Source organism: Sorex fumeus, unplaced genomic scaffold, assembly GCF_029834395.1.
Source record: "Sorex fumeus unplaced genomic scaffold, SorFum_2.1 ptg000050l, whole genome shotgun sequence".
NCBI lineage: Eukaryota > Metazoa > Chordata > Mammalia > Eulipotyphla > Soricidae > Sorex > Sorex fumeus.
The window spans coordinates 15,739,675-15,751,395 of NW_026606107.1; the positions used below are offsets into that span (position 1 = coordinate 15,739,675).

Genomic DNA, 11,721 nt, shown 5'->3' on the forward strand with positions numbered 1-11,721 from the left:
TTTATGTAGGATAACATTGGCACAGGGAGCTTAGGTTTATACAGTTACATCCATCATAGTGCTCCCTGAGTCACTCCCATCCCTCTGTTTATCTGTAAACTCTTCTATGTGCTCTCCTCCCAAGCCAGTTAATCATCTTTTCTCCCTAATCAGATTATGTTAGCTTGTAAGATCAGATCCTTCTAAGGACACTGAACTTGTATTGTAAGTTATGTCCTTTGCATAGTTTACCTTAAAGCAATGTCCTTTCTGTATGGACACAGAAAGACAGTTAATATTATGCTTTGTAACTTGGGAGTTGATTGACTCCGAATAGTATTTACTCCTGGGCATATGCTTTCTTGACTCAGTTGCCCTTAGTTCCTAGCACCCAAAAAGCAGGGTCCCAACGAGGGACTGAATGGACCCAGGGAAAGGTGTGAGCTACCCTGGCATCGGAATGGGCCAGGCCGAAGCACCACGATACTCAACTATAAGTTGAGAGCATGGTCATGGACAAATGCTGTCATGATCCAAAGGTAAGTAATGGCGAGACTAGGACCCTGCTGGGGCTAGGAAGACTAACCTAGCCTGAGGACTGCGAAATATTTAGTGAGATGTGCTCAGGAAGAAACAAACTGTAAGTTTATATCTCTTACAGTGCTCATACAGAATGACATTGCTAGAAATATTGCAAGTAAATTTACTACAACTATTTAAGTAGATTACTAGCTGAGGAAAGAATACACCCTCATAGGGATCCTACCCTTGAGCAAATCTTCTAGTAATCTGGAATAATCTCTATAGGTGAGATTTTATCCTTGAGTTAATCTCCTTGAGTTAATCCTTGAGTTAATCTCCTTAAGGAGTGCTCTTACCTCTCTTTGCTGATTTGTTAATGTTCAACCCACCTTTGTGTCACCACCCTAGATGATTGCTACATAAACTAAGACTATAAACTCGGAGGGGGCTTGGGTTTGAGAGAGCAGATACTGAGGCTCAGGCTGAGGCTCAGGCAGTGTCTCAGGCTGAGGTGCGGGCTCAGGCTCAGGAGCTCGGGCTCCAGAGGGCAGAGTCAGAGGTGAGAGTGAAGATTGGAATAAAGTATAATTGATACCGACCAGTCTGGGCCCATTCCTTCCTTCGCCTATCTCGCTGTCGACCTCCCCGGGGTGGGGGAAGTGACGTGAGACTACTGAATGCTGGCGGCAGGAGAGATAGAGCTCCACGAGCCTTCTGAAAACACACTTTTCTCTATGAAGTTGTGTATCATTCCTACAAATTTGAACGAAAGTCTAGCTTGTTAAGTATTACTGGGGATACCTTCATTTCATTAAATTAAAAAAAAACTATATCCCATCATTGACCACAGGCCTGAAGAATTTCATAGGATAGGTCTGCTGTAATCTAGGAGATGCACTTTAGTATGCAATTTCTCTCTTTGATCTTGCTTCTTTCAGTATTGTATCTCTATTATGAAATTTGATGTTCTGATCAGTATTTTATTGGGGTATTTTTGTTGGGGTCTCTTTTAACTGGAACCTTTAGACTCCTTGGATCTGGATGCCTGCATCTTCCAGTTCTGGAAACATTTTAGTGATAATGTCTTTAACTGTTACTATCTGATTGGGGTTGCTTCCCTCTCCCTCTGGAACAACTATGATTATTATGTTATTCCTGTTGAATTCATCCCATATATCTCTTGGCCAGCCTTCAGATATTTTGAGGTCTTTTTCCATCTGCTGTCATTGCCTGATGTTTTCTGCAGGTAAATTTCAGGTACACTATTTCCGTCTTTGTTTGTTGTCATTCTACTGTTGAGGGCACCAGAATTTTTTTTTTATATTTATTTATTGAATCACTGTGGGAAAAGTTACAAAGCTTTCAGGTTTAAGTCTCAGTTATGCAATGATCAAACACATTTCCCTTCAATAGTACTCATTTTTCACCACCAAGAACCCAAATATAACCCCCCTGCCACCCCTCCCAATGTCAGTGAGGAAGATGAATTCTACCCAACACTCTATCTACTTTGATTATGTTCATTATTTCGACAAAAGATGCACCATTATTGTTTACAGTTTACAGCCAACAATCAGAAAAGGCATTGTGAACTAATTTGTTTTCTACAGTTAGTTATGAGAACCATATGATGTCAAGCGGCCGCTATTGTGGCCACACAAATTTGGATTTCTGATATTTTACTTCTTAAGTCTGGAGGTATTTCTGCCACGAGCCAGATAATTACAAGATTAGTTTTTGTGGATCTGGAGCCATGGCAGTGCCAGAGAGCCGCTCGTGGGGGGCAACACGTAACCTCGGTAGGGCGTGAAGGATGAGCCGGGAACGCCCCCCTTCCCATGAGGTTTCCATTGCCCCATCACCGCCAGTTCATACCTGGCTTTCCAAAAAGCTCCTAAGAGGCTACCATCTCGCTGTCCAGGGGGGAAAAGGTGGAAGGGAGCAACACCCTTTCCCTCCCAGGCAGGCATGGTACCGTGGATTAATGCATAGTCCATTCACTTTTCTGCCGCAAGCTGCTGGGCTCTGCATTAAGTCCTTGTGCTTCTGGAGACATGGCTGTGCTGGAGCGCCGCTCATGGACAACTTGTGAACTTGGTAGGGCATGAAGGAGCCGTCTCCCAGAATTTTTTAATGACACTTCTGTTTCAAGTTTTCTTATTTCTGCTCTCATTTCCTCCTGTATTTTATTGATTGTGCATTCCACTGTTTCTCTCATATCCTCCTGTGTTTTAATGGATGTCAACTGTTTCTTTCAGATCATTCAAGAACCTCACTTTTCATGTATGAATTCTTTATCAAAGAGTTTTTTTCTATGTTCACTGCAGCACTATTCAAAAATAGTCAGAATGTAGAAATAACCCAAGTGACAAAAGATAGATGAATGGATAAAAAAAAACTGGTACACATTAACAATGGAATACTATGCAGCCAACAGGAAAAATGGAGTTATGACATTTAATTTAAATGGATGGGCATGGAGAATATATCATGCTGAATGAAATGAGTCTGAAGGAGAGGGAGAGAAATAAATTGTACTCATTTGTGGGATATAAAAAACATAGTATGGAGCCTCATAGCTGCCACCGCCGCTGCCTAGAGCCAGGGTCATCCACCTCCGCTGCTGCCCCCTCAGGATGCAGAACAACATCCAATCATGGATAAAAATGAGCTGGTGCAGAAGGCCAAACTGGCAGAGGAGGTTGAGCGGTATGATGACATAACAGACTGCATGAAGTCTGTAACTGAGCAAAAAGCTGAGTTATCCAGAGGAGAGGAATCTTCTCTCCGTTGCTTATAAAAATGTTGTAGGAGCCCGTAAAGTCATCTAGGAGGGTCCTGTCAGGTATTGAGCAAAAGATGGAAGGTGCTGAAAAAAAGCACCAGATGGCTCGAGAGTACAGAAAGAAAATTGAGACCGAGCTGAGAGATATCTTCAATGAGGTACTGTCTCTTTTGAAAAAGTTTTTGATTCCCAATGCTTCACAAGCTGAGAGCAATGTCTTCTATTTGAAAATGAAAGTAGACTACTACCGTTACTTGGCAGAGGTTGCTGCTGGTGATGACAAGAAAGGGACTGTGGATCAGTTACAACAAGCATACCAAGAATTTTTGAAATCAGCAAAAAGTAAATGCAGCCAATACATCCTATCAGATTGGGTCTGGCCCTTAACTTCTCTGTTTTCTATTATGAGATTCTGAACTACCCGGAGAAAGCCTGCTCTCTTGCAAAGACAGCTTTAGATGAAGCGATTGCTGAACTTGTTACATTAAGTGAAGAATCATACAAAGACAGCTCGCTAATAATGCAGTTATTGAGAGACAACTTGACATTGTGGACATAGGATACCCAAGGAGATGAAGCTGAACCAGGAGAAGGAGGGGAAAATTAACCAGCTTTCCAACTTTTGTCTGCCTCATTCTAAAATTTACATAGTAGACTATTTGTCATCCATGCTGTCCCACAAATAGTTTTTTGTATACTATTTATGACAGGTTTATGTCACTTCTATTTGAATTTCCATATTTTATGTTTAATATTAGGGGAGTAGATCCAGTTAACATTTAGGAACTTCTCTATTTTTTTCATCTTTTTCATCTTTTCATCCCCTGGCCAATATGGGGTTGTGGAATTTGTATGCAAGTTATAAATGTTTGGAATAGTACTTTTGGTACATTGTGGCTTCACAAGGGCCAGGGCTAAAACTGCGTCCATGTGTAAGCAAGAAAATTGCCTTCATATTGGTTTGTCCTGGTAGGGGATTCACGGTCACGGTCACGGTCCTTCCGTTGTTCATCGATCTGCTCGAGTGGGCCCAGTAACGTCTCCATTAGAGACTTTGCTGTTACTGTGTTTGGCATATCGACTACGTCACGGGGAGCTTGCCAGGCTCTGCCATGCGGGCGAGATACTCTCGGTAGCTTGCCAAGCTCTCCGAGAGGGGCGGAGGAATCGAACTCCGGTCGGCCATGTTGGCCGCTTGTAAGGCAAACGCCCTACTGCTGTGCTATCACAAGTGTAGTTACTGTAGTTACTTTCAGGTTTGGAGCACTTCACAGGCTGTAGTGGAACTTGATTATCTTATGGATGTTGCATGTTGACCCGTGTGTGTCTGAATTACTGAAGCTCATGCACACTTGCGCTGCAGCTGCAGAAGTGTCTATAGATAGAGCTGTGAGCCAAGTTACTCTGGAGAAGGGCGGGAACGGTTCACATTCCATTATTTGTAAAGTTACCTGCTGTTCACTCTCATTATTTTTGCTACACATTTTATTTTTATTTAAATGTTTTAGACAACCTAGGAACAAATGTACAAGTGAAGAGCCAGTAAAATGAATTACTTGATATTCATAACTTCATGTATGTCAAGCACAGCAGTCAAACAAAACTCATGTATTTAACTATTTTAGGGGTATTTTTTTTGCTTTTGTGATTTTTTTGTTTCTTGCCTAACATGCATGTGCTGTAAAAATAGTTAATAGGGAAATAACTTGAGATGATAGCTAGCTTTGTTTAATGCCTTATGCAATTTTATGAAAAATCCAAGCATAATTGTTAAGAGTGTATTAAGTTCATGTAAGTGAAATAAAAAGTTTTTTGAATGGACTTTTCAACTACTCTCTCTACAAGCTTTTTATGTAAGTAAGTCTTGCAGTTCTGAAACTTCTCTAAAGGATATTGTACATTTTGGGAAATTTATTCCTATTCCCTTTTGGCAGCTACTGGGCTTTTACCAAGTTTAAATCCAAAGTTTATCATAACAAAATACTGCTAATATTGCTACTACTGTTCCCAACCACATTCCATATTCTTCCCCCCTCTCTCTAAGGGAAAAATGTTTTTTTTTGTTTTTTCAGGGGCAGAGGGTATTGATTGGGAAAAATGTGTTCAATTTACAATTTTTGGAATGGGATTTTCTAACTTAGTAGCCACAATGTTCTGGCCCACCGTGATATTGGGTAGCATCAGCTAAGTTTTGTGCTTCCAGATCACTTTGTTTTTAAGAATTTTTGATATTCTTACAAGCCTACCTTCAATTTTGATCCTTTATTCCCTTTATTCGTTGGGTGCACAGAATTACCTTTTTCAGCCTTTGTCTTGTCACCAACCATTCCTCTTTGGTGACTGTGTACATGGAGAAGAGACCACATGATCTTTCTGGCTCCACTCGATGTCTAAGGACACCACGCTTTCCTTTGCTTGCATCCCACAAACAATTTCCCTCATCCCATTACTGCAACAGATCTCTCCTTAGTTGATGATATTGTATTGATCTCCCGGGAAAATCCCCTTATCCTGAATGGTCTGTCATTTTCTGCCTTTAACTCCCCCCACCCCTCATCTTTAAATAATGATGGGGCTAAGTTATTCCCAAATCTCACCCTACCCACTGTTTCCTCAACTCCTTGCAGAAAACACCAAACAAAAACATCATCTTATTTTTTATTTTTTTAAAATATCATTTTAAAGAGGTGTATATTTTTTCATTTAAAATGTAAGCTCCTCGGAGCCCCGCGGCCGGAGGACAGCGCGGACCCCAGCCCCCAGCCCCAGCGCGCGACGAGCTCCGACCGGCCCCCAATCCAGGTGGGTTGGATGAGCCCAGCGGAGCCCCGCCCCTGAGCGCCGCCCGCCGAGCGAGCCCCGCGGCTGGAGGACAGCGTGGACCCCAGCCCCCAGCCCCAGCGCGCGACGAGCTCCGACCGGCCCCCAATCCAGGTGGGTTGGATGAGCCCAGCGGAGCCCCGCCCCTGAGCGCCGCCTGCCGAGCGAGCCCCGCGGCCAGAGGACAGCGCGGACCCCAGCCCCCAGCCCCAGCGCGCTACGAGCTCCGACCGGCCCCCAATCCAGGTGGGTTGGATGAGCCCAGCGGAGCCCCGCCCCTGAGCGCCGCCTGCCGAGCGAGCCCCGCGGCCGGAGGACAGCGCGGACCCCAGCCCCCAGCCCCAGTGCGCTACGAGCTCCGACCGGCCCCCAATCCAGGTGGGTTGGATGAGCCCAGCGGAGCCCCGCCCCTGAGCGCCGCCCGCCAAGCGAGCCCCGCGGCCGGAGGACAGCGCGGACCCCAGCCCCCAGCCCCAGCGCGCGACGAGCTCCGACCGGCCCCCAATCCAGGTGGGTTGGATGAGCCCAGCGGAGCCCCGCCCCTGAGCGCACACGCGCCGCCCGCCGAGCAAGCTCAGGATCCTGGGAGGGAGTGGCCTGGGACTGGCTAGGGGCGTGGCCTCAAAGAAAGGGGCGTGGCCTCCTAAAAGTGGGCGTGGCCTGCTTCCGGCCGCAGGTATATCACTCACTCCAAGCAATTTGGACCTTCATCCTTTCATCCTTTTCATCAACTTGTTACCTAATACCAACCAAAATTTCTCACCTCTTCTACTACAATTCAACAAAATTCCACTCGCCTACTCCATTTCCAACAAAAGTTCTGTTGGAAAATAGCTATACAAGCTCAGTAGTAAATAGCAACTCCTCCAAAAGTTTCACTCAATGTCATTTATAAAACAAAGAATAACGCCTGATTCAGAAGAAGGTTAGACCCAGAAAGGTAGAAGAGGCGCATCTAGCAGCAACAAAGCTGAACGGCTCCTGGCAGTCTCTCCTCACTCAACCAGAACAGTAGCAGCGAGTGTGAAGGACCAAACCACACTGGTCACAATGGTAAAGCAACGCAAAAGCCCACCAAACTTTATTATTCACGAGGCTAGCCCAGAAGACACCAACAGTACTATAGCGTTAGACAACCTCTCTGACAAGGAATTCAGAATGGAGCTACTCAGGATGCTTAGGGAACTAAAAGAAACAATGGAAACCAATGCCAATAAAAGACAAGAGGAGTTGAAGGCAGAAATGAGGAAAATGCAATTGGAAATGTCGGACCTGAAAAACCTGGTAGCCGAATTGAAAACCACAGTGGAAGGCCTCAGCAGCAGAGTAACAGCGGCTGAGAACAGAATCAGTGAGCTCGAAGATCAAGTTCAGAGTCTTATCAGAAAACAGCAGAAAATGGAAAAGAGACTCACAGTTCAAGAACAGATGGCAAGAGAAGATCGTGATGAAGCCAAGAGGGGTAACATAAGAATTATTGGAGTCCCAGAGGGACGGGAAGAAAACCTTGATGAAGAAGAAACTGTCAAAGAAATCATTGCTACAACGTTTCCAGAGTTGAAGAAAACTTGTGACCACATCCAGGAGGCCCGAAGGGTACCGGCTAGAAGAAATCCGAATAAAAATACCCCAAGACACATCCTGATCAAAATGACCAAAACCTTAGACAGAGACAAAATTCTGAAAGCAGCAAGATCAAAGAAAGAAATCTCTTACAAAGGAGCATCCTTAAAATTCACAGCTGATTTTTCTGATGAAACCCTCAGGGCCCGAAAACAGTGGTGGGACATAGTGAAAAAACTCAATGAAATAAATGCTTCTCCAAAAATACTTTACCCAGCGAGACTCTCATTCATAATAGAAGGAACAACACACAGTTTCACAGACAAACAACAGCTCAGGAACTTCATAGACTCAAAACCATGGTTACAAGTACAACTAAATGGGCTACTTTAAGGCAAGAAAGGACCCTCAAATACACCAAATTTCAACAGAACAATGGGACAAAATCCCATAACAATAATCTCTCTCAATGTCAATGGGCTAAACTCACCAATTAAAAGACATAGAGTGGCAGGATGGATCAGAAAACTGAACCCAACATTCTGCTGCCTGCAAGAAACACATCTCAATAGTCAAAGCAAACACAGACTCAGAGTCAAAGGCTGGAAAACAATCCTACAGGCAAACAGCTCCCAGAAAAAAGCTGGGGTAGCTATCCTAATATCAGACCACATTGACTTCAGAGTGAGGAAGGTCATAAGAGACAGTGAAGGCCATTTCCTATTGACCAAAGGATCTGTACAACAGGAAGAACTTACAATAATAAACGTATATGCACCTAATGAGAGACCAGCAAAATACTTAAAACAATTACTCATAGATTTGGAAAAAGACATCGATAGCAACACAATACTAGTGGGAGACTTAAACACCGCTTTGTCACCTCTTGATAGATCAACCAGACTCAAGCTTAGCAAGGACATACTTCATCTGAGGGAAACAATGGAAGAAAGGGACTTAGTAGATATATACAGGACACTTCATCCACAAAAAGCTGAATACACATTCTTCTCAAGCGTACATGGAACGTTCTCCAAGATAGACCACATGCTGAGCCACAAAACATGCCTCCATAAAATTAAGAAGATAGAGATTATATCAACAATCTTCTCAGACCACAATGCGCTGAAATTAGAAGTAAATCACACACAAAAACAGAAAACTAAATCAAACACCTGGAAATTAAACAGTGCGCTATTAAACAATGAGTGCCTTAGACAGGAAATTAAAGAGGAAATCAAAAGATTCCTAGAAACGAATGAAAATGAAGACACGAGTTACCAAAACTTATGGGACACAGCAAAAGCGGTCTTAAGAGGAAAGTTTATAGCTCTACAAGCATTCCTCAGAAAGGAGGAGCGAGCCCACATAAATAAACTAACCTCACAGCTTAAGAACTTGGAGAAGGAACAACAAAAGGAGCACAACCCTTACAGGAGGAAGGAAATAATAAAACTCAGAGCAGAGATTAACGAGACGGAAACCCAGAAAACAATCCGAAAGATCAATGAAACCAAGAGCTGGTTCTTTGAGAAAATTAACAAAATCGATAAGCCCCTAGCAAAACTCACAAAGAAAGGGAGAGAGAAAACCCTAATAAGCCGAATCAGAAATGAAAAGGGGGTCATTACAACAGAAACTACAGAAATTAAAAGGATCCTCAGGGAGTACTTTGAAAAGCTTTATGCCACAGAACATCAAAACCTCGAGGAAATGGATAAATTCCTAGACTCCTACAGACTCCCAAGGCTGAACCAAGAAGACCTGGAATACCTGAACAGACCTATCACCATCAAGGAAATTGAAATGGTAATAAAAAGTCTCCCCAAGCACAAAAGCCCAGGCCCGGATGGATTCACCAGTGAATTCTTCCAAATCTTTAAAGAAGACTTACTCCCAATCCTCTTTAAGCTTTTCCATGAAATTGAAATATCAAATACACTTCCGAACAGTTTCTATGAAGCAAATATCACACTGATACCAAAAGCAGACAGAGATAACACAAAGAAAGAGAACTACAGGCCGATATCCCTGATGAACACAGATGCAAAGATCCTCAACAAACTACTAGCAAATAGAATCCAACTACTCATCAAAAAGATCATACACCATGACCAAGTAGGATTCATCCCAGGGATGCAAGGATGGTTTAACATTCGGAAATCAATCAACATAATCCATCATATCAACAAAAGAAAAGATAAAAAGCATATGATTATATCAATAGATGCAGAGAAAGCATTTGACAAGATCCAGCACCCCTTTATGATGAAAATCCTAGCCAAAATGGGTATAAAGGGGACCTTCCTCAACATAATTAAAGCCATCTACCACAAGCCTACAGCAAGCATCATCCTCAATGGGGAAAAACTGAGAGCCTTCCCTCTAAGATCAGGGACGAGACAAGGATGCCCACTCTCTCCACTGCTGTTCAATATAGTACTGGAAGTACTAGCAAGAGCAATTAGGCAAGAAAAAGATATAAAGGGCATTCAGGTAGGAAAGGAAGAAATCAAGCTCTCACTATTCGCAGATGATATGATACTATACTTAGAGAACCCAATAACCTCCACCAAAAAACTCCTAGAAACAATAGACTTGTATAGTAAAGTTGCAGGCTATAAAATCAATACCCAAAAGTCCATGGCTTTCCTATACGCAAACAGTGAGAGAGAGGAAAGTTATATGAAAAAATCAATCCCGTTCACAATTGTGCCCCAGAAAATCAAGTACCTAGGAATCAGCTTAACTAAGGAAGTAAAGGACCTGTACAAAGAAAACTACAAAACGCTACTTCAGGAAATAAAAGAGGACATGAGGAAAAGGAAAGACATCCCCTGCTCATGGGTCGGGAGACTTAACATTGTCAAAATGGCAATACTACCGAAAGCACTGTACAAATTCAATGCAATTCCTATAAGGATACCCATGACATTCTTCAAAGAAATGGAGCAAACACTCCTGAAATTTATATGGAACAATAAACCCCCACGAATAGCTAAAGCAATTCTTGGGAAAAAGAAAATGGGAGGAATCAACCTCCATAACTTCAAACTTTACTACAAAGTGGTAATAATCAAAACAGCATGGTACTGGAACAAAGGCAGTACTGCAGACCAATGGAACAGAGTTGAATACACTGACATCTCCCCTCAATCATATAATCATCTAATCTTTGATAAAGGTGCAAGAAATGTGAAGTGGAGTAAGGAAAGCCTCTTTAACAAACTGTGCTGGCATCACTGGACGGCTACATGCAAAAAAATGGGCTCAGAACACTGCTTAACACCATGTACAAAGGTAAGATCAAAATGGATTAAAGACCTCAACATCAGACCAGAAACCATAAGATACATTGAAGACAAAGTTGGTAAAACCCTCCATGACATTGAGGCTAATGGTATGTTCAAAGATGACACGCCACTGGCTGAGCAAGTGAAAACAGAGATAGATAAATGGGACTATCTTAAACTAAGAAGCTTCTGTACCTCCAAAGAAACAGTGACCAAAATACAAAGACAGTCTACAGAATGGGAAAGAATATTCGCCGAATACACATCTGACAAGGGGTTGATATCAAGGATATACAAAATACTGGTTGAGCTCCACAAGAAGAAAACATCCAACCCCATCCAAAAATGGGGCAATGAAATGAACAGAAACTTTCTCAAAGAAGAAATCCGAATGGCAAAAAAGCACATGAGAAAATGTTCTACATCATTAATCATCAGGGAGATGCAGATCAAAACCACAATGAGATACCATCTCACACCTCAGAGACTGGCCCACATTCAAAAGAACAAAAGCAACCGTTGCTGGCGCGGATGTGGTGAGAAAGGGACACTCCTTCACTGTTGGTGGGAATGTCCACTGGTTCAGCCCTTTTGGAAAACAGTATGGACGTTCCTCAAAAAATTAGAAATTGAACTCCCATTTGACCCAGCGATACCACTCCTGGGAATTTATCCCAGAGAGGCAAAAATGTGTAGCCGAAGTGACATCTGCACTTGTTTGTTCATTGCAGCACTCTTTACAGTAGCCAGAAACTGGAA

The 11,721-nt window shown here is 42.9% G+C and overlaps 1 pseudogene; it reads left to right on the forward strand.

The window, feature by feature from the left end:
* The first annotated feature begins 3,124 nt into the window (after positions 1-3,124).
* LOC130032637 (14-3-3 protein zeta/delta-like) lies at positions 3,125-4,023 on the forward strand (annotated as a pseudogene).
* Positions 4,024-11,721: the final 7,698 nt, after the last annotated feature.